The sequence below is a fragment of the Staurois parvus genome, unplaced genomic scaffold (genome assembly GCF_062004578.1).
Source record: "Staurois parvus isolate SC_StPar_1 unplaced genomic scaffold, SC_StPar_1.0 ptg001264l, whole genome shotgun sequence".
Classification (NCBI taxonomy): domain Eukaryota; kingdom Metazoa; phylum Chordata; class Amphibia; order Anura; family Ranidae; genus Staurois; species Staurois parvus.
In genome coordinates, this window is record NW_028319060.1 from 670084 (window position 1) to 695000 (window position 24917).

Here is a 24917-nt window from a genome sequence, read left to right on the forward strand (position 1 = left end):
GCAGTGACAGATACGTTTTACAGAGACATCTGTGTTTTATTAGACTCAGACCTCTCCTCTGCCCTCAAAAGCATCTGATCAAACCTGTTTGATCAGCAGCTTTCACAAGCCAGTAACGGCTTGAATACAAAAAAACTAAATTGGAAGTGCCAAAATTCTTGTTGTTTCTGGTTTCATAGACCAGGGAGATGATCAGGAAATGCAAGTTCCTCCCTTTTTTCTATGGTAAGCCAACAGAACCAGTCTCGAGCACCCCGCTGGAACAGAAAAGCCTAGGGGAAGGGGGGGGAAACAACTTTCTGCTACATATAAAAGTAATCCAGTGGCTGTATAGCCCCACCCTGTGTAACCATACTCTATTTACTATATGTGCTTGCGTTCAGAAGTGTGCTCTTGCTGCATTGTAACTTTAAATTGGAACGTGTAAAATAAAACCTTCAATTATTAAGTAGTATTGTATTACAGGGAAAAAAAAGCAGAACTCTTTTCCCTTCAACTTTTTGTTTATTGATGTACTAAACATGAAAAATACAAATGATTTAAACACAAAATAAAAAAAACACATACTGCCTGTTAAATATTCAACAGAATATACAGTATATTTTAACAAATGTGTTAATCAAGTCATACAGTACAAGTTCAAATAAACACCAGCCTCACATTTTTATCAAGTGCTCAAAGAAACACTGCAAAGTGAGGCACAATTTTCATGCTGTTGTTACAAAGCCTGCTATATTAGTGTTTAATATTAATGTAACAGTATTTCCAATACTGCAAAAATAGTATATATTTATAGTGTATATAAATGTCCCATAAATAGTTTTTTTCCCCAAAGTAGCTTTGAAACACTATATATATTGCAGTCAACAGATTGTTAAAAAAAAATAAAAATTATAGAAAAAGAAAAATGTAAAATGTTTGTCGGAGGGGGAGAAAAAGCATGAAAATGTGCCTGAACACTTTGACACACTTTGCACAGTATATGTACTGGACTATCAAAGTATATGCAAATACATAACAGAGGAAAAAATAAAATTTTGAATGCATAGCAAACATTGCTTTGCCCATAAATTCTGATTTTTTTAATTTTTTTTTGGGGGGGGGGGGGGGTGAGAGAAGGGATAAAAAGAAAATAAATCTTGCTTCCATTGATTCTGGAAGGCAAAAAACTTTCACCCTTGTATCTGGGTGTAACAACTGTTTGTATATAAATTAACCAAATCCAAGAAAAAATGAATTGAGGAAAAAAACAAAAAACTTTTATGCCAGCTATTAAAACTGAAAATGCTGTGTCACACTTTATACCACAGAATTCATATAATAAAACTGGCAATGCCAGTGTGCGGGGTGGGGGATCAAACTTTCATTACAAACAAAATATGTAGATTACAGGTAACAATATAGTTACATAAACTAAAATATCTTTACACAATCTATGAAAATGATATAACAATCACTTAGCATTAGAAAGCAAGCATAATGCTTTGGAAACTTAAAGCAAGCCATACAAAATGGCGGAATGAAAAAGTTCAGATTCAGGATGGTGAACACAACACCCACAGCAAGCCTCTGGGGAGAATTGCAGTCACCATCGTGACTTAAGTTTATTTTCATCTGATTTTAAATTATATTTTCATATTTACAACACAAAAGCTCAGGTGCCAGCTTGAAACAAAATTACGTTAATTGACAAAATTGTGCCACTTTGCAGGTTGGCAGTGCCACCAAATGTGCATCTCCTTTCCTTACAGAAAAGTATTTAATTGTACAAATAAAACAAAATTAACTCTTTTAAACAAGACTACAAGTACATCACTAAACACCATGAGCTCCTTCTGAAGGGAATACTTTAGGAAGAACAGATTTCTTTCCATCCAAACCGTTCGGCAATTTTATTCTCTCTGCTAGCTCATATATACTTTGATTTTTGTCTCATTTTGTCTTAAAATGAGAATTTAATGTGAGCAATTTCTGAATAACCAGGACAAAGACTGAATAAAGCACTCAGTCTCACAAATTTTATACAAATACAGTAACAAAAAAAACAGGAATTAAATAAAAATCTTTTCCATAAGTAACTTTCATTCCCTCCCAGCTTTAGTATCCCTTTCTTTCAAAAATAATGATCACACAAACACATCCTGGTAAGTTTTAAAAGCTCACAAGGTTGTCATATGAAGTAGATTTTGCAAAGTATTCAAGTCAAAATAGTTTGTTCCAGGACCAGTAAAAAGTTTGTTCAAATTTTTTTATTTTAATTTTTTATAAAAATAGATGCTTTTTGTCATTTGAAACCCACATCAAAGAGGTTCTTATCTCTTTGGCAAGGTACTTTATGAAAAGTCTCCAGTAATCTTACAATAGGCGTTATAATTGAGGCTGCTCTTGCCTCTAAACATAAGTTACAACATAAATATAGGTTTGTTTCATAAAAACAAACCAAAACCAAATATAAAATAAAGTTCATAACTGTATAGCAATAAAGGCATACATAAAAACAGGAAAAAAACAAAACAAAACAAACACCTTTTCTAACACATACACTTATAGGCAGAGTAAAACAAAAATGTAACTTTCTTCCCATTGCACAAACATTTTAAAAGACTTCATAATCTCAAGGCTTTAGAATGCAATGAGACAGGTAAAAACCCTGTTACCTAGCGTCCATATTCAAACAAAAAAATAAGATACTTAGACAAAAACAAAATACATGTCCTAAAGTTACCAAACCATGTTTTGACTTACCTCACCCCATTCCCACACACACGCTTGTAAGAGCGATTATAAAGTGTAAAGTTTCTAAACTTGCTTTTGACGTTTGTGTGTTATTAGGAGTGAGGTTACCTTCTTAAGCTTTGTGCGTTTTACTTGTTTTGAAAGACACCTGCAAAACTCTGTCACCTAAGCGGTACCCGTTAAGGCTGGCGATAGCCATTGCTGCCTCATCATAGTTTGTCATAGTCACAAACCCAAAGCCCTTGCACTTGTTTGTGTTGAAGTCACGGATGACTTTAACGTTGGTGACCGCTCCAAAGGGGCCAAACATCTGCCACAGAATACTTTCATCTGCGTCGGGTGCCAGGTTGTATACAAATATACACCATCCAGTGCCAGCGTGTCCAGGAAAGTTTATTCCAGCCAAACTTGTCATACCATCAATTGTCATTGGTGAAAACCTACTAGAATGTAAAAGAAATATGTTAGCAATTTCTTCTAATCTATGAGACACATAATACCCAATTTTTTTTTGGTTTAAATGCAAAGAACCAGCAGACTACAAAAACCACAACAAAAACTCAGCAAAATGTGATTTCACGCAAAAATAAATATGAATGTGGAAACAAACTTTTAGATATAATAGATTACAGCTCGTACATAGATGAGACATAATAGGTTACAGGTCAACTCTTTAACTGAACCTACAGCAATATTTTGAAAATATTTACTGAAAAAGTTATATTTTGCAAAAACCCTATCACTGCATGTTCCCATTAATATGCATTGACACTTTTTTTCGTAAACATTGTAATAAACTTTGGTGAGAAATTGTTGGGTTTCAACATTTTTGAAACAGCAAACATTGGATCTTCCTTCAAACAATATCCACAGATAAAGGGGATACACTTGAAAAAAAAAAATATAAACACAAAATCAATTAGGTGTATTCATTCTCATAATATAAACAAAAAGGCAGAAATGTAAGATGGAAAATAAGTACACTCCTACATTTACATACATACTCCTACATGAGGTTTTCCAATTGCCAATGATTAGAGCACCTCATTGGGTAGTATAATAGTGGAAATTCTTATTTCAACCACAGATTTCTAGGATCTTGTGCTCTCTTTGCCAGTGATGTGTGTGGTGTAGTTGTGCCCAGATCAAAAGAATGCTCAGGGGCAAAAAAAAAAAAAACCATGGATGCTTGATTATGGCAAGGGAGTTTCAAAGCAGAACTTCACCTAAAAGTGAAAGCTTTGTTCCCCTACTTTACCGTTATCTGAACTTTTTTGTTCCTGGAAGCAAGCACCCGCCACCCATTTTGCATTAAATGCCTAGGCAAGAATGGTGATGTTCAACTTCCCAACCCCTTTTCTTAGACAACCTCCGATGCCATGTCACACGTCCCAGGAGGCATTGGCACTAGTCTGAAGTTCAGAGTATCTTTTGCATACATAGTGGGGAGCCAGCTGAAAAACAGCAGGAATTCACAGTTGACTTCCCATAACCATGATGGCAGTACTGGGGATTAAAAGACCAACCAGCCCAAGTGAAGAATGCTCTGGACTCCTGGGCTGGTGTCTAGTAAAAATCAGCAACACTATTTGTAGTTGCCGACTTAATTTTTTTTTACCAATGATTGCAGTTCCTAATTTACAGGCCACCAATCTGAAATTGATCAATCCACTGTAGGAGAAAATCTACAAGTGGTTTAAGACTTCAAAATGACTGATAATTTGCACAAGAGTGGCTTACCTAGTAAATTCCGCCTAAAAGCTGGGTGTTTGATGCTAAAAGTCACCAAGAACTCCAAAAGTTTGTTGCAGGATTTGCAAGTAACTCTTACAACACTTGGTGTTAAAGTGCCTGCATCTATATTTAGAAAGATTGCAACAATTTAAGCACTTGCCCTCCTGAGGATTTACCCCCCTTCCTGACCAGGCCATTTTTTGCATTACGGTGCTGCGTTACTTTGACAATTGCACGGTCATTAACAGCTGCACCCAAATGAAATGTATGTCATTTTTTTCACCTCAAATTGCACTTTCGGTGGTATTGATTGCCTGTGCGGTTATTTTTTGCACTAAAAAAAAAAAACAAAAAAAAAATAAGAAAAAAGGAAAAACTATTTTTGACTTTTTGATAATAAACATGTTCAGTGAAAAAATGTCATCATAAATTTAGGCCCCAAATGTATGCTGCTACATGTCTTTGCTAGAAAAAAAATCCCAATGCGTGTAAATTAATTGGTTTACGTGAAAGTTATAGCGTTTACAAATGGTGGTATATATACTGGGATTTAGTTTTTATTTTTACTAGTAATGGTGGCGATCAGCGACTCATAGCGGGACAGCAGCGGACATTTTGACACTGGGGGGAACTGACTTGGTGTCACTGACACCAATACAGTGATCAGTACTAAAAAAAAAAAAAAAAAAAAGCACTGACTGTACTAATGGCACTGGGCATAAAGGGGTTAACATGAGGGGCGATCAAAGGGTTAACTGTGTGCTGGGAGTGTGTTACTAGGGGGTGGGGCCCGTGTGCTTCACTGTAACCACACTGCTTTGGATGGCTGGCTGTGCTGGGAGTATTTTATTAGGGGGCAGTGTCAGTGTGGTTCACTGTAATCACACTGCTTTGGATGGCTGTGCTGTGCACAGCCATCCAAAGCAGTGTGCCCAAGCTGACAGGGAGGAGAACTGTTAGTAAATAAAACAGTTCTCCCTATCGGAGATCCTCTGAAAGGACTCGGTGATTGACAGCCAGGAATGGCATAGCGGGTAGGGCTCGTGTATGCCCCCTACCTGAAAGTGCAAAAACCACGTATATAGAATTGTGATTTTGCGCACCCGTGCCACCCTGTAGCAGTATTTCTGCTATATGGCAGTTGGGAAGTGGTTAATCTGCATTGGAAGTATACCAGCAAAAGCCTTTGTCCAAAAACATTACGGTCTTTAGCATTTTGATAAAAATCAAGCCTTCTGAAAAATGTGATGTGGACTGAGACAAAGGCAGTAGTTTGGCTGTGGTTGTAGTACACATGCTTGGCAAATTTCAGACAAAGAATTTCAGATCAACTGTGAAGCAAAGTACTGAAATTGTTTTTTTTGACTTGCATTACCCCCAGCACGTCTTAGTTTTGTAGCAAGCTTCTTAATCTTAAGAAAAGAAGGGAGGGACCAGTGTCTCAATGTACTAGATTAAGATTTTTGACTTACTGTAAAACCTTTCCTAATTTTAATTTAAGGGACACAGGATGAAGCATTCAGGTACACTGGGACATCCAAATGCAGCAAAATTGAGACGTGGCCATCATAGCAGACTAACCAACCACAAAACCAAAAGGTTTACAGCAGTGGCCTCAACATCCACCTGGTAAAACCTATCGAATGTGTGAACAGAGAACCAGGTATTAACCTTTCAAAATGTAAGAAAACAGATTTAAGGCTGCCAACTCAGACTCGCCTTGGCAAAGCGATGGCAAGCAAAAAGGAAACCTTGCAGGTAAGGGTAGACAGACCTAACCCTATAATACTCAAGGAGCAGTTTAAGAACTGACAGAAGCAGACTGCGTTAAAGGCAAATGCGCAGGAGTGATGTGAGTGGCACCCTGTGTAATCACTGGAATGCCCTCCATCTTGATTCTGTACAACAAGCAAGGAAGGCGTTTTGGAGGAAAGGCATAGGTCAAGTTGAACTTATCCCCAGAACATCAACTATGAAGGCTAGAGCATCCCTGGAGACCAACTAGCTCAGTTTGTAGAACCTGGAAGCCAGGAGATCCATGTCTAATATCCCCCACTTGACAGCGGACCTTAACCACTTGCCCTTTAAAAGATTTACCCCCCTTCCTGACCAGACAATTTTTGCGATACAGCAATGCTTTATTTTAACAATTGCACAGTCATGCAATGCTGTAGCCAAATTCATGTCCTTTTTTTCCCCACAAATAGAGCTTTCTTTTGATGGTATTTGATCACCTCTGCGGTTTTTATTTTTGCACTATAAACAAAAAGTGACAATTTTGAGAAAAATTTTTTTTACTTTCTGCTACAAAACATGCAGAAATTTTTTTTTTTAAAAATGACATTTCTTCAAAAATTTAGACAAATATTATTCTGCTACAAATTTTTGGCAAGAAAAAAAATCCTAATTGTATAATTAGTTTGCAAAAAAGATATAGTTTGGTGTACACTAGGTGGTGCTTTTACTATAGGAGTGTTGAATCATGTTCTCCGCTCTACAGAGAAGCGATTCATGACTTTCCCCTGTCACAACAGTGCTATGGCTATGTAAACATAGCCTTAGCTGTTCTTCCCTGACCGACAATCTGCAGGTGACGGCGAGCACCTGATGAACGGGGCTTGCAGCTAGTTTTGTGCTGTGACAGTTCACAGCTGAAGATTTCCTCTGGCAGGGCGTGCGTGCCCCCATGTGGCGGAAGTGCAAAATGACATTTATATATGTGATTTTGCACAGGAATGCTGCCTTGTAGCAGTAAAACTGCTATAGAGCGGGAAAGAGCAAGGACATGGGTCACCATCTTGGTGAAGACTATGTACTATAGTCAAGTAGGTTTTATGATTATGGTAAAGAATAAGCCCTAATCTGAATCTCATTAAAATGTTGGTCTTGGAGCTGAAAGGGTCAATTACTGCAAAGAAACCCACAAAAACGTTGTGCACTTGCAAGTCATTTCTACTAAAGGGGGCAATAACAGCTTCTGAGGTCAAGCGTGTACTATTCCCCCCCCCGACAGTACATCACTGCATCAGTTAATATTTGTTAAAATGATTGAAAGCACACATTTTCCTTGTGTTTTATTGATGTAAATCACATTTAACTGTAGGCATTGAATACATGAAGCTCAAATGTTTGAATATATTGAAGAAAAAAATCAATTTCCATAGGGTGTACTTATTTTCACATGACTGCATTTGACGTTTCTATGGAGCACTTCTCTTTTGAGATTACATGCCTACACAGTGCTTTCTATGTGCCCCTGAAATGCATGCTACTGCAGAAAAATAATACTTTTTTTTTAATCTCACTGCATAACACAGCACAATGGTCTAAACCAGCACAAGCCACAGTCATAAACATGCAAGAAAGATCTTTGTAGAGGACTACAAAAACCAGAATCCTACTAGATTACACAGAAAAAAAATGTGCTTAAAACAATGAGCCAATTTAAAGAAAAACCAAAATAATGAATTAGTCCACCAAAAACTGATATCAAAATAAAACAAAAAACAAATCCTTCTCAACTCTGTAAATATATAGGCATAACTACTCCTGATTCAAAATTAATGTGCGCACCAGGTTGGAAAACTAAGTCTGCCCCAATCTGAAATTCCAGTAATATGCTTTATACATTAACCACTTGCCCTTTTGAGAATTTACCCCTCCCCTCCCCCCTTCCTGACCAGGCCATTTTTTGCGTTACGGTGCAGAGTTACTTTAACTGACAATTGCATGGTCATGCAACGCTGTACCCAAATGAAAATTACGTTCTTTTTTTCCCCACAAATTGAACTTTCTTTCGGTGGTATTTGATTGCCTGTGCGGTTTTTATTTTTTTGGGCTATAAAAAAAGACTGACAATTTTGAGAAAAAAAAAAAAATATTGACTTTTTGCTATTAAACATGTCCAGTTAAAAAAAAAAATCAAATTTCGTCATAAATTTACACCAAATTGTATTCTGCTACACGTCTTTGCTAGAGAAAAAAAAAAGAAAAAAAAAAAAGACCAATACGTGTAAAATAATTGTTTTACGCGAACGTTATAGCGTTTACAGATGGCGGTATATATACTGGGATTTTTATTTGTATTTTTACTAGTAATGGCTGCGATCAGTGACTTGTAGCAGGACAGCGGAGGACATTCTGACACTGGGGGGAACTGACTTGGTGTTACTGATATCTCTAGTAACACCAATACAGTGATCAGTGCTTAAAAAAAAAAAAAAAAAAGCACTGACTAATGGCATTGGGCAGGAAGGGGTTAACATGTGGGGCGATCAAAGGGTTAACTGTGTGCTAGGAGTGTTTTACTAGGGGGCGGTGTCAGTGTGCTTTACTGTAATCAGCCACGAACAGGGTGTGGGTAGGGCGCGTGCCCCCTAGCCAGAAATGCGAAATCACATTATATATATATATACATATACACACATAATTTTGCGCACCCGTGCCGCCCTGTAGCAGTATTTCTGCAAAAGGGCGGTCGTCGGGAAGCGGTTAAGGTGATCGAGAAAACAAATTCAGAACAAAAAAACATCAATGTTATATATGCAAATACCAGCCAGAATAGGGCAGAAATAGGACACAAGTACAACACATGGAAAAGGACACACTTTGCTGACATCAGTTATTGGGTGGAAATATGTATGTTTTTACCCTGTTAAAGTCATAATATGGTGCAGGGGCGGACTGACCATTTGGAAACTCGGGAATTGCCCGAGGGCCAGTAGGGGGCCCCATGAGATGCCCCTGGTATTTTTTTCATAGGCTTTTTTGAGTTTGGGCAAGGACACAGGGGCTCCATGATCCCCTATTGCCCGGGGGCCCCATGAGTTGTCAGCCCACCCCTATCATGGTGCAGATACATTCATTTTTTTCCAATAAACTATGACATGAGCAGTGCTCATCTAGTTGGGGACTTTATTTTTGTTTACATGTAAATCCCACACATTAATTTTTAACAATCCCCAAATTTATCTTTGGTATTAAAACATGTTGCAGCGCAGGCACAGAATTACCATAAAATAGGTCCATTGTTTTTGGATCAGAAAGCTATTGGAAATAAAATGCTTCATCATCATCATACTGGTCTAAATATTCCCCAGTTTGAGGTGCAAATTTTCACACAAGGCTTTTGTTTAGCAGTGTTAGTTTGCCTACATATTTCATTGTGCATCAGCCACATAATTAAAGAGTATGAACTTGAACAGGGTTTAAAATCAACACACTACAAACAGAAATTAGATCATCTAAGGTAAATTAAAATAATAGATATGAAATGCTTGATTAAAATAGAAATGAGGCATAAAAAGGAAAACAAGTCAGTTAAACAAGTTAACGTAAACGGAACCTGTGCTTTGCAACAATAGGTTCATTGAAATGCCTGCCTATACATGCTGCTTTCCCACCACTCTGTATGCCTGCAGGAGGCAAAAGAACAAATCCTCTATAAGAGTCACATTTCTTAGTCTGAGCTTTCTGACCCCATGTGACAGCAGTGCCACCTCGTCCACTTGGGCACCCAATTCCTGTTTTGTTTGAGGAAAGTGACTCACATGGTCCCCTATGCGCACTCTTAAGAACAGTGGGAGAGCAAAGAGATGGGTTTATATATACCAGGGGGCAGGCATTAAAATGAATCTGTTCTTAAAATATTTCATATTTTGAGGATCAGTGAAAGGCATTATGAAATTCTAAAAGCACAGCATACATCACTGGAATTCATATAAAAGCATAAGCAAATAAAGATATTCTTTAACCAAGTTTACCGCTACAACATAGCTTCAAAGTATATTGATGTTGCACAATTACTTCCAAAACCAAACATGCACACAATGAACACAAACAAAACACCATGTTACAGAAACACTAGCTAAAAAGGGGAAAAAAGTCTACAGCAAATTACCTCTTTATTCCTCCATAAGCCACATTGAGCAGATTGTCCAACCTGCAAGACACATTTAGCAGATTGTTCAGTCTTGGCATATATAGCCCCTTTACAGGTTAGATTAGGTTATAGTACTCAGCTCAATGAATTTAAGTCTTAAGACAACTGAACATATTAAAAATATTAACATCAGTCTGCCAAGAGATTTGGATCTTGAGTTTGTACACTGAAGCCCAGTCAGCCTCTTAACCCAGTTAAATGTAATTGCAAACCTAAATCTATTTCTAGCCTTTCCTAGTTGTAGTTTGCATTAAATAAGGTTAGTACAGAAAAAAAAAGTACTCAAATACACTTACAACTGGTGCCTTTTCTACTATCAGTTCCTAAATGCCCATGTTCTCAGTTTTCTAAAATGTCGGCTTATTTAGATGATACACAAAAGGTTCAAGAATTCTACAACACCCACCCTTTCCCTCAAATATAGTACAGGTCTAACACATTAATGTAAACCAGTACCAGAATTCTAACTCCCTTACAGTGTCAAGGGAATAAGGTTGTGATACTAATAAAATCAAAATGTAGATGCATATCTATTTAGTCACAAATCCTTGCTAGACTGAAGGCAATGGAGGTAGTGTGTGCAAATAGTAAAGAGTAAAAGTAAAGAATAATAGCCAAGAATCAGCCCCTTCCACATGGGGCGGATTCTGTTTAATTCCCATTCTGATCGACAGGGGATTCACTCACAGATCCCCTGCAGAGTAGGCAGATGACACATCAAAGTCCACTCAGTTTCTGCAGAGTAGACACGAACAAAGCCTGTTCTATGGACAGCCAGGAATAAACAGACGCCACTGCCTGTTTACGCCTGACTAACCTCCTTGAAAGAGGATGGAACCCTTTTTGTGTGTGTTTTTTTTTTTTTTAAACCGATTTAAATCAGATCCAAAAAGGTAGGTGGGCGTAAACGGACACAAGTAACATGGATCATCTAATCAGGACTGCCTGAAAAATTGACAGGCAGACCTGAATAAATCGCCCGGGTAAAAGGGACCTAAGGGAAATCTGAAACAAACATCAGTAGGCTATGGGATGGAAGCAAATACAGAGAAACCATATGATCTGTAACGTTACCAATAAAGCACAAGAGAAAGAAAAAAATCTGAATAGTTAATAGGTCATACTAAATACAGATGGGGGTCTAATGGGAGAGGTCACCTGTTGGCTTTTTGTATTTATTTTGTCTCCAGGGCGAAAGCTGATAGTTTTCAACCCACCCATCTTAGAATGCTTCACTCCTACTCTTAAAAAACAGGGGTGTCTCACTCATTTCACATTGCGCATCTTCCTCCCCCCCCCAAAAAAAAAGTGTCTGAATTCATTCGCACTAAAAGGGGTGAGTTTCTAATAATGGCTAATGAACTAATAGGGAGATTCTAACCATCTGTGCCCCGAAAAACCATTTGGTGAATAAACTCCACAGCATCTACCAAAAATGAAATATTTTAAGACTGAGAAATTGATATCTATGACTTTGCACATTCCTAAAGTGGTTCTTCAGTAAGTTTGGAAAAAATTTAAGTCAGCAACTACAAAAACTGTAGCTGCTGACTTTTAATAGACACTTACCCTGTCCAGGGAACCAGCGCTGTCCACAACCGATCCAGTTCTTCACTGGTCTTCGGGTTCCCGGCAGCGACAGGTTAACTGGTGGCAGCTGGCTGTGACTACTTGCGGCTTAACAATCTGTTGCCCGCTGCGTGACCGAGCCGCACTATGTGAATGGTCCCACATTCTTCTGGGACCTGTAGAAAGTCCCATAAGGCTGTGGGTGTGAAGGGTGGGGCATTCAAGCAGAAGTGGGCACTGTTCTCTCTCAAGACTAAGTGACCCCCCCCTCAACGAAAAAAAAAAAAATGCTCCAAGTAAAGCAAAACAATTAAAAAAAACCCCTGAAAATCGCATGTATTAAGTAATCAGACCCTTTACTCAATACTTTGTTGAAGCACCTTTGGAAGCAATTACAGCCTTGAATCTTTTTAGGTATGGAGCAACAAGCTTTGGACATTATTTTCTGCCATTCTTCTTTAAAATCCTCAAGTTAAGTCAGATTGGATGGGGACCGTTGGTGGACAGCCATTTTCAGGTCTCTCTGATGATTAACTACTTGCATACTGGGCACTTATACCCCCTTCCTGCCCAGGCCAATTTTCAGCTTTCAGCTCTGTCGCATTATGAATGACAATTGCGCGGTCATGCAACACTGTACCCATATGACATTTTTTTCACACAAATAGAGCTTTATTTTGGTGGTGTTTAATCATTGTTTTATTTTTTGCGCTAAACAAAAAAAAGCAAAACATTTGGAAAAAAATAAAGTTTCTTTGTTTCTATTCTAAATTTTGCAAACAGGTAATTTTTCTCCTTCACTGATGTGCGTTGATGAGGCTGAAGTGATAGCCAGCACTGATGAGGTGGCACGGATAGCCAGCACTGATGAGGTGGCACTAATGATGCTGCATTGATAGGCAACACTGATGGGCACTGACAGCCACAGATGAGTGGCACTGATGGGCAGTACTGAAGGACACAGGTGGGTGGCACTGATCATCAGGGTCCCGATGATCAGTGCCGATCCCTTCACTGACATTCGCCGGTTCTCAGCAGTACTTTCCTCAGGAAAGTGCAGCTGATAACTGGCAACTGCATTTACCCGGTGATCTGCTGTGTCATTGGACACAGCTGATCATGTGGTAAAAGGCCGCTGTGATTGGCCTTTTACCGTATCGTGTGATCAGTTGTGTCCATAGGACACAGCGATCACCGGCGGCGCTGGGTGCACGCCGCTGGGGGACATGTTTTTTGAGGACATCCATGGACACCCTCAAAGAACTAGACAACCGCGCTGCAGCCGTCTTTCAGCTATAGCATGGTTAGGAAGTGGTTAATAGGGTTCAAGTCAGGGCTCTGGCTGGGCCACTCTAGCATATTCACGGCGTTGTCCCTAATCCACTCCTGTGATGTCTTGGCTATGTGCTTAGGATCGTGGTCATGTTGGAAGGTGAACCTTCAGCCCAGGCAGTTCCGGAGCACTGAAGAAAAGGTTTTCATTGATATCTCTGTACTTTGCGTCTTTCAGCTTTCCCTCAACCCTGACCAGTCTCCCAATCCCTATTGCTGAAAAGCATCCCCACAGCATGATGCTGCCACCACCATGCTTCATATTGTTGGGATGGTATTGGGTGATTAGCGGTGCCTTGTTTCCCCCAGACATACCGTTTAATGGAGGTCATACTGTATAATCTTTGTTTCATCTGACCGGAGCATCTTGTTCCTCACTGTCTGAGTCCTTGAGGCGTTTTTTTGCCTTTCATGTGTTTTGCACTGAGGAAAGGCTTAGGTCTAGCCACTCTGCCACAAAGCCCAGAACAGTTGAGGAGCTGCAGTGATGCTTGTCCTTCTGGAACTTTGGCCTATCTCCAAACAGGGTCTCTGGACCTCAGTTAAACTGACCATCAAGTTCTTGATCACCTCTCTTACCAAGGCCCTTCTCCCCAGATTGCGCAGTTTGGCCAGGCGACCAGCACTTGGAAGAATCCTGGTTGTGAAAAACTTCCATTTGAGAATTATGGAGACCACTGTGCATTCTTGGGAACCTTAAGTGCAGCAGAAGTATTTTGTAGCCTTCCCCAGATCTGTGCTGTGCAATAACCCGGTCTCTGAGCTATGCAGGCAGTTCCTTTGACCTTGTGGCTTTTGCTCAGATACAGTATGAATTGTCAGCTGTGGAGCCTTTTATAGAGCTGTGTCTTTCCAAATCATGTCCAATCAACTTAATTTACCACAGGTGGAATCCAATCAACCAATCAAGGTGTAGAAGCATCTCAGCAACAATGGAGAGAAATGAGAGGCACCTGAGCTAAATATCAAACGTTGCTGCAAAGGGTCTGAATACTTAAGTACATGTGATATTTCAGTTTTCATTTTAATAAATTCACGCATTGCTAAAATGCTTTTACTTAGTCATTAAGGGGTACTGTATGAAAATTAGGAGAAAAAAACATGAATTTAATATAAAATATAATATACACACACACACACACACACACACACACACACACAGTATCTCACAGAAGTGAGTACACCCCTCACATTTTTGTAAATATTTTACTATCTTTTCATGTGACAACACAGAAGAAATTACACTTTGCCACAATGTAAAAGTAGTGAGTGTACAGCTTGTATAACAGTGTAAATTTGCTGTCCCCTCAAAATAACTCAACACAGCCAAACCACTGGCAACAAAAGTGAGTACACCCCTAAGTGAAAATGTCCAAATTGGGCCCAAAGTGTAATTTTGTATGGCCACCATTATTTTCCAGCACTGCCTTAACCCTCTTGGGAATGGATTTCACCAGATCTTCACACATTGCCACTGGAGTCCTCTTCCACTCCTCTATGAAGACATTATGGAGCTTGAGGATGTTAGAGACCTTGTGCTCCTCCACCTTCCATTTGAGGATGCCCCACAGATGCTCAATAGGGTTTAGGTCTGGAGACATGCTTGGCCAGTCCATCACCTTTACCCTCTGCTTTTTTAGCAAGGCAGTGGTTGTCTTGGAGGTGTGTTTGGGCCGTTATGTTAGAATACTGCCCTGCGGCACAGTCTCCTAAAGAGAGGGGATCACGCTCTGCTTCAGTATGTCACAGTACATGTTGGCATTCATGGTTCCCTCCATGAACTGCAGCTCCCCAGTACTGGCAGCACTTATGCAGCCCCAGACCATGACACTCCCACCACCATGCTTGACTGTAGGCAAGACACTTGTCTTTGTATTCCTCACCTGGTTGCTGGCACACACGCTTGACACCAGACATCATCTGAACCAAATAAGTTTATCTTTGTCTCATCAGACCACAGGACATGGCTCCAGTAATCATGTCCTTAGTCTGCTTGTCTTCAGCAAACTGTTTGCGGGCTTTCTTGTGCATCATATTTAGAAGAGACTTTCTTCTGGGACTACAGCCATGTAGATCAATTTGATGCAGTGTGCGGCGTATGGTCTGAGCACTGACAGGATGATCCCCCCCACCCCTTTAACCTCTGCAGCAATCATACGTCTATTTCCCAAAGACAACCTCTGGATAGGACGCTGAGCACGTGCACTCAACTTCTTTGGTCGACCATGGCGAGGCCTGTTCTGAGTGGAACCTGTCCTGTTAAACCTCTATATGGTCTTGGCCACCGTGCTGCAGCTCAGTTTCAGGGTCTTGGGCAAACTTCTTATAGCCTACGCCATCTTTATGTAGAGCAACAATTCTTTTTTTCGTATCCTCAGTTCTCTGCCATGAGGTGTCATGGTGAACTTCCAGCTAGTGTCACATGAAAAGATATAATAAAATATTTACAAAAATGTGAGGGGTGTACTCACTTCTGTGATATATATATCTATATACACACACATATACATATACACACAAAAAAGTTAAAGGAACACTTTGAAAATACATCTCAATGGGGAAAAATATCATGCTGGATATACAGTGTTCAAAATAATAGTGTGTTGAAAAAAGTGAATAAAGCTCAAAATCCTTCTAATAGCTTTTATTTCCATACACACAAATGCATTGGGAACACTACACATTCTATTCCAAATCAAAACGAAGAAAAATATATCACATTTGTGGTGTTCCTCTAAAAAATTTGAAGAAAAGTGAATATTAGACTGTTCAAAAAAATAGCAGTGTTTGTATTCTTCTTTACAAACTCAAACATTCACTATATAAACTGAAAAATGTTTGAATATTTTGCTTTCCTTTGAATCACTTAATTAATATTTAGTTGTATAAGCACCGTTTCTGAGAACTGCTATACATCTGTGTTGCTTGCAGTCAACCAACTTCTGGCACCTGTGAACAGGTATTCCAGCCCAGGATGATTGGACTACATTCCACAGTTCTTCTCTATTTCTTGGTTTTGCCTCAGAAACTGCATTTTTGATGTCACCCCACAAGTTTTCTATTGGATTAAGATCCGGGGATTGGGCTGGCCACTCCATAACGTCAATCTTGTTGGTCTGGAACCAAGATGTTGCACATTTACTGGTGTGTTTGGGGTCGTTGTCTTGTTGGAACACCCATTTCAAGGGCATTTCCTCTTCAGCATAAGGCAGCATGACCTCTTCAAGTATTCTAACTGATCCATGATCCCTGGTATGCGATAAATAGGCCCAACACCGCAGTATGAGAAACATCCCCATATCATGATGCTTGCACAACCATGCTTCTTCACTGTCTTCACAGTGTACTGTGGCTTGAATTCAGTGTTTGGGGGTCATCTGACAAACTGTCTCCGGCCACTAGACCCAAAAAGAACAATCCTACTTTCATCAATCCACAAAATGTAGCGTCATTTCTCTTTAGGCCAGTCAATGTGCTCTTTGGCAAATTGTAACCTCTTCAGCACGTCTTTTTTTCAACAGTGGGACTTTGCGGGGGCTTCTTGCAGATAGCTTGGCTTCACATACTGTAGGCGTCTTCTAATTTTAACAGTACTCACAGGTAACTTTAGACCTTTTTTGATCTTCCTGAAGCTGATTGTAGGCCGAGTCCTTGCCATTTTGGCTATTCTATCCATTTGAATGGTAGTTTTTCGCTTTCTTCCACGTCTTTTTGGTTGCCATTTGAAAGCATTTGCAATCATTTTAGATGAGCAGCCTATCATTTTCTGCACTTCTTTATATGTTTTTCAATCAACTTTTTAATCAAGGTACGCTGTTCTTCTGAACAATGTCTTGAACAACCCATTTTCCTCAGAATTTCAGAGAGAAATGCACTGTAACCAGCATGTACAACATTTGCTGCCTTCCTTCCTTAAATAAGGGCAATAATTGCCACCTGTTTTTCACAGAATGAATGACCTCACTAATAGAACTCCACACTGCTATTATTTTGAACATGCCCCTTTCAATTAGTGATTCAATTACACAGAATCAGCAGCATGCATGTCATGACTGTTGGGTCTGTTGGATTTCTATTACTCTACTATACCTGCTAGTAAATTATTTGCCATGTAGAAATATAATTTCTACCAAAAACAGTGATTGATCAGGTTTGTGATGTCTGTCTGCTATTATTTTGAACACAACTATATATTGATATGGACTGGGTAATGTGTTAGCAATGCAAGGATGCCCCATAGTTTGAAGGAAATGAAAATGACCAATCTACAGAGGACCTGATTCAAAGATACCCCGAAAATCAAACTGAAAAAATAATGCAGCAGGCTAGTCCATTTTGCTGAAATTTTATTGCAACTCAAAATGGTATTCAGTAGTTTGTATGGCCCCCACGTGCTTGTATGCATGCCTGACAACGTTGGGGCATGCTGCTAATGAGACTACAGATTGTGTCCTGCGGTATCTCCTCCCAGAACTGCCAGGGCATCACTGAGCTCCTGGACAGGGAGGTGCAATCTGGCATCGGATGGACCAAAACATGATATCCCAGAGGTGTTCTATTGGATTTAGGTCAAGAGAGCATAGGGGCCATTCACTTATCAATTCCTTCATCCTCTAGGAACTACCCGCATACTCTCGCAACATGAGGCCGGGCATTGTTGTGCACCAGGAGGAACCCAAGACCTACTGCACCAGCATTGGGTCTGACAATGGGTCCAAGGATTCCATCCCGATACCTAATGACAGTCAGGGTGCCATTGTCTAGCCTGTAGAGGTCTGTGCGTCCCTCCATGGATATGCCATCCCAGACCATCACTGACCCACCACCAAAACGCTCATGCTGAAGGATGTTACAGACCCTTTCATGTCTGTCACATGTCCTCAGGGTGAACCTGCTCTCATTTGTGAAAAGCACAGGGTGCCTGTGGCGGACCTGCCAATTCTGGTGTTCAATGGCAAATGCCAATCGAGTTCTATGGTGCCGAGCAGTGAGCACAGGGCCCACACTAGAGGATGTCAAGCCCTCAGGCCACCCTCATGAAGTCTGTTTGTGATTGTTTGGTCAGACATTCACACCACTGGTCTGCTGGAGGTCATTTTGTAGGGCTCTGGCAGTGCTCCTCCTGTTCCTCCTTGCACAAAGGAGGATATACTGGTCCTGCTGATGGGTTAAGGACCTTCTATGGCCATGTCCATAAATCCTAGATTAACTGCCTGTCTCCTGGGATCTTTTCCATACTCTTGAGACTGCTGGGAGACACAGCAAACCTTCTGGGAATGGCATGTATTGATGTACCATCCTGGAGTAGTTGGACTGCCTGTGCAACCTCCATAGGGGTTCAGGTATCACCTCATACTGCCAGTAGTGACACTTTCACTAGTTTTGCATTTGGCTAGGGTCAGTCAGAAAAGATGCATAGGGAAAAAAATGTCAGTGGCCTCCACCTGTAAAAACCATTCCTATTTTTGGGGTTGTCTCATTGTTGCCCATATAGTGCACATGTTAATTTCATTAAAACCAAAAGCAGCTGAAACCGATTAACAACCCCCTCTGCTACTTAACTGACTAGATCAATATCCCAGGTGTTTAACTTAAAGCTACACTCTGATTAAAAAGTGTTCCTTTCATTTTTTTGAGCAGTGTACATTGGCAGTAGACAAGCCAAAAAGGAAGGAGAATTATGTAACAATCGCCCACTGCAAAGTAAAGATGACATTGAGGGAGGATAGGAGGATATGTGCAAGCAAGCATTCCAAATGTCTACTAAAGCCAGACAATCTTCCGGAAGTTGGGAGGCGATTACTAACCTGCTGAACATCAGCAAGATGATCTGCTTACCTATGCAGGAAAGCTTTTGATCCATTTTTGCCATGCTTTTTGCATTTCGCTTTGCGATTTTACAGATGGGTTTTTGACGTATTTTGCATTTTTTTTCTCAGCTTTTTTTTGTTAAAGGAGAATTTTTTTTTTGCTGGGCAGAATAAAAAAGGCAAAATTGCACTATATGCGTTTCAGCAGCGTCTCCATTGAACACTATTGTAGCAAAAATGCTGCTTTTTGCTTTACAAAATCCCTGACCCTTTCCAAAAACACAACTGCACAAAAGCATAGATGTGAATCTTTCCCATAGAAAATAATGTTAAAAATGGACTGTAGTGTTATTACAATTAAAAAAAAAAAAAAAAAAAAAATCACTAAAAAAATATGCATTGGTGTGAACTAGGCCTTAGATTTCAAATCAGATGAGAGGGATGAAAGGAACCTTCCATATCTTCAAGAGCAGAAGTCCTGCTTGTAGTGGAGTAATCCTCCTTTCACTTGTGGTCTGCAATGTGCAGTAAAATGATGTTTCCAGAGAGGTACTCACTACCTTTGCTGCTGTGGAAGGGGGGGGGGGGGGGGGAACACCTTCTGAGCCAAAGCACTGTAGGGTGCCGAAAACCCAAGTATCCCAATGAAATCACTGAGCTGTTAGCCAAGGATCGTACGTCAGGAGCTTCTGCTGGTTGGGAGTCCACCCAGAAAGAGCAGGCAGGGTGCGCAATCTCAGAAACAAGCTCAAGAACCCCAAGACACCAGGGTGTAGTAGAAATTAGGAGTGGTAATGTCACCCCAACAATGCCAATTTTCACAAAAAAGTGCTCCCGGGCCCCAAGCCTTGACCATCAGAATGATTGCCAGCAGTAGTCCACTGACCATAGGAGGTTTAAGCACCCTGAATATGAATGTTTAGATGGTTTCTAACCTACACTTACTGCTATGTATTCAAGCAGGCAAGATAGAAGGGTGTTAGATCCCTGGCTTTGTCCTCCATGATGGCAATGGTCTTGAACAGGGCTATGCTCGCCCTTTGGCTCAATCCACATTTTATACTATGTGCCAAGGGAAGCACCTGTCAGAATCCAGTGCCTCCAGTGTCTGGCTATGGTCTCCGAAGCATGGCAAAGGAACCAATTGCCCCTTAAGCCACAGAAGGGGCAGTGGCTATTTTGCAACCAGGGAACTCAACAGAAGAATCATCAGAAAGAACCATCATAGGAGACACGTTTATCTCAGTAGCAGTAGAACACCACTAACAAGACACCAAGGACTAGCTGGGAGTGGAAGGGGTTATATAGATTTCCCTGTAGCTATTTCTTCCAGTCCAGTGTCCAAAAACCAGAAGATGCATATAACTACTTGGAAATTGACTAATGATCCAGTGTCCGTACTGCACAACTTATTACATTTTTATTCTTGGGTTTAAATACACATTTTGGATTAGAACTTGTGATTCTGGGCACATTCAGCCTTGAGGAGACTATCAGCCAATAGTGCAGGGCTTTTATCACAAAAGACTACCGAAACCAGTGTCTGGCTAAAAACGCCATGGAAGAACACCAATGTCTACAGGTACCCATATAACTCACAAACTTGCTGTGTTTGCCTATAAGTTATATCCTAAAGTATTTAACCACTTGCCTACCAGGCACTTATACCCCCTTATTTACCAGGCCAATTTTCAGCTTTCAGCGCTGCCGCACTTTGACAATTGCACGGTCATGCAACATTGTACCCATATGAAATTTTGATCATTTTTTTCTTACAAATAGAGCTTTCTTTTGGTGGTATTTAATCGCCACTGGGCGCTTTACGTTTTGCGCTATAAATAAAAAAAATTGCAAAAAATTTGAAAAAAAAAAGTTTCTTTGTTTTTATTATAAAATTTTTCAAACAGGTAATTTTTCTCCTTCACTGATGTGCGTTGATGAGGCAGCACTGATGGGCACTGATAGGCGGCACTGATAGGCAGCACTAAAGGGCACTGATAGGCAGTACTAATGAGGTGGCACGGATAGGCAGCACTAATGAGGTCACGGATAGGCGGCACTAATATGCAGCACTGATGATGGGTACTGATAAACGGCACTGACTGGCATCACTGCTGGGCACTGACTGGCGGCACTGACTGGCACAGCCGATTGGGCACTGACTGGCAGCACTGCTGGGCTGCACTGGTGGGTGGGCACAGGTGGGTGGCACTTCTGGGCACAGGTGTGACACTGCAGAGTGGCACAGGTGGGTGCACTGCTGGGCACAGGTGGGTGACACTGCAGAGTGGCACAGGTGGGTGACACTGCTGGGCACAGGTGGGTGACACTGCAGAGTGGCACAGGTGGGTGCACTGCTGGGCACAGGTGGGTGACACTGCAGAGTGGCACAGGTGGGTGCACTGCTGGGCACAGGTGGGTGACACTGCAGAGTGGCACAGGTGGGTGCACTGCTGGGCACAGGTGGGTGACACTGCAGAGTGGCACAGGTGGGTGACACTGCAGAGTGGCACAGGTGGGTGCACTGCTGGGCACAGGTGGGTGCACTGCTGGGCACAGGTGGGTGCACTGCTGGGCACAGGTGGGTGCACTGCTGGGCACAGGTGGGCGGAGCTAGTGGGCGCACTGCTGGGCACAGGTGGGCGGAACTTGTGGGTGGCACTGCTGGGCACCGATCATCAGGGCACTGATCATCAGTGCCCTGATGATCGGTGCCGATCCTCGCTCTGACAACTGCCGGTTCTCGGCAGTACTTTCCTCACGATCTGACAGCGTGAGGAAAGTGCAGCCGAGAACCGGCACTTGCATTTCCCTGTGATCAGCGTGTCATTGGACACCGCTGATCACGTGGTAAAAGGCCGCTGTGATTGGCCTTTTACCACATCACGTGATCAGCTGTGTCCGTAGGACACAGCGATCACGGAGATCGCCGGGTGCGCGCCCCAGGAGAGCGCGTTCTGGGACGACGTCATATGACGTCCACCCAGAACTGGCCGGCCGCAGTGCAGCCGTCATTCGGCTATCTGCGGTCGGCAACTAGTTAAACACAGTGCACAAAAAAGTATATACCACACACTCTTAAAGTAATAAACCCTTATATAAGCACACTGAAGTGCCCAGCCTCAGATGATACACAAGAAGGCAAATCCTCCCACATAAGCTTTCAGCCTTCTCTACTCCACATTCATACACAGATCAGATTGTATTTCTCAGCTTCCAGGTAGAAAGGGTAGAGATGGTGTGCACTGCACAGCAGGGAGCAAAGTGTAATCTGACATCTGAGTGGAAAGAACAGACACCTCCACAGGCTCATAGGAAAACATGCACATCTGAGGCTTTCAATTACCTTTGTGCTTGAGATGAGGGCGAGCCATCACCATGGATTGCCTAGTGGCAAATTGTCAAAGAAGACAGATGCAGATTGCAGAAGAAAGAGAATGCAAAGCTCCACACTAGAAAATGTGGACTGAGGTAAATACATTTTTTATGAGGAGATTAGAACTTTTTCCTTTCAAAAGGTTTATAACCACTTCAACCAAACATTAAAAGGAGAAGTATTGCTAAAGCTTTTTTGGCTATACTTCTATGGATCACAGGAGTGACCCATTTTCAGATAACAGCAGGCTAAAGCCCGCTGCTGTCTAATGTCACAGGGTCGGTCCAGGCTCTAAAAATATCCCGACCATATGGTTGAGATACACCCAGAAGCCTGGATCATCACCTGGCTCAGCCTCTCAGCAATCAGAGGGCTTGAGCCAGCTCCTCTCAGCCCACCTCTCCAGTGATGCTGGAGGAGCAGATAAAACTGACAGTCACAGCTCTCTGTTCAGAGCAGAGGGGGAGAACTGAGCGATCAGCTGTGTTTAAACACTCAGGTCTCAGTGCAGAACCAATGGGGGATTGTCACTATATTGCCAAAAGTATTAGGGCGCCTGCCTTTACACGCGCATGAACTTTAATGGCATCCCAGTCGTAGTCCTAGGGTTCAATATGGAGTTGGCCCACCCTTTGCAGCTATAACAGCTTCAACTCTTCTGGGAAGGCTGTTCACAAGGTTTAGGAGTGTATCTATGGGAATGTTTGGTCATTCTTCCAGAAGCGCATTTGTGAGGCCAGGCACTGATGTCGGATAAGGCGGCCTGGCTCGCAGTCTCCGCTCTAATTCATCCCAAAAGTGTTCTATCAGGTTGAGGTCAGAATTTCAAATTCCTCCACCCCAAAAACTCACTCAACCATGTCGTTATGGACCTTGCTTTGTGCACTGGTGCGCAGTCATGCTGGAACAGGAAGTGGCCATCCCCAAACTGTTCCCAAAAAGTTGGGAGCATGAAACTGTCCAAAATGACTTATGCTGTATGCTGATGCCTTAAGAGTTCCCTTCACTGGAACTAAGGAGCAAAGCCAAAATTCTGAAACAACCGCACACCATAATCCTCCCTCCACGTAACTTTACACTTGGCACAATGCAGACAGGCAAGTACCATTTTTCTAGCAACTGCTAAACCCAGACACATGCATCAGATTGCCATACAGAAGCATAATTCGTCACTCCAGAGAACACGTCTCCACTGATCTAGAGTCCACTGGGGGCATGCTTTACACCACTGCATCCAATGCTTTGCATTTTACTTTGTGATGTAAGGCTTGGATGCAGATGCTTGGCCATGAAAACCCATTCCATGAAGCTCTCTACGCACTGTTGTGCTAATCTGAAGGTCACATGAAGTTTGGAGGTCTTTAGCTCTCGACTCTGCAGTTGGCGACTTCTGCACACTGTGCACTTTAGCATGTGCTGACAACGCTCTGTCATTTTACGTTGCCTACCAATTCATGGCTGAGTTGCTGTTCCTAGTTGCTTCCACTTTGTTATAATGCCACTAACAGTTGACTGGAATATTTAGTAGCAAAGAAATTTCAGGGATGGAATTATTGCACAGGTGGCAACCTCATGGTACAAAGACTGAATTCACTAAGCTCCTGAGAGCGACCCATTCTTTCACAAATGTTTGTAGAAGCAGTCTGCATCCCTAGGTGTTTGATTTTATACACCTGTGGCCATGGAGGCAATAGGAACACCTGAATCCAATGATTTGGAGCGGTGTCCCAATACTTTTGGCAATATATATATTAAATTTTTTTTTTTAAAGCCCATACATCTTTTAAAAGGCTCTGTGTAAATATATAAATAAAATCTGAAGCATAAAAAAGTGCTACAGTGACTACATAGCATAATATAACATTTCTGTAGAAAACATACAGAAATATGTACATAAACAGTACTTAAATGTGACAAACACCAATGATAAAAATGCATAGTATATACTGGAAATAAAGATCATAAAAGTGACTAAATTAGAATATTTAAAAAATAATTAAATATCAATGCGGCGCATACATCAATAATAATTTTCAATTAATGAACATATATCAAAGGCCAAATAATTCAGTCCATTCTTGTGATCAAAAAATTATACAAAATTCATCAGAATAAATCACTTCGATCATCCAATAATCACCGCGTGAATAATTGTGCAAAAAACAAAATCTAAATCTGTGTGGCGCTCCCTTCTTAGGTGTGCACTCACCAAACTTAATTGCCTCCCACTCTCATGGTTGGCATGCTGAGCTTAAGATTATAATTTTCCAAGGACCAAATCGCCCTTCAATCAGTGGTATGGATCTCTCTAATAATCGTTCCCGGTCTCCAGGGTAAAAAGGGAATTTTCCTTCCAATACTCCACACATCACATAGAAGATAAAAAATGGAAACCCCACATGGTGCAGTACTTCTTAAA

The 24917-nt window shown here is 41.2% G+C and overlaps 1 long non-coding RNA gene across 1 annotated transcript in view; it reads right to left on the minus strand.

Moving 5' to 3' along the window:
• Window positions 1-484: 484 nt before the first annotated feature.
• LOC149437717 (uncharacterized) overlaps window positions 485-24917 on the minus strand; it is a 36604-nt gene continuing 12171 nt past the window's right edge. The window contains exons 2-3 of the long non-coding RNA XR_016308023.1: window positions 10370-10411; window positions 485-3179 (exon numbers count right to left, since the gene is read on the minus strand). This is a non-coding gene — a long non-coding RNA (uncharacterized LOC149437717). The remainder of the gene's footprint in view (window positions 3180-10369; window positions 10412-24917) is intronic.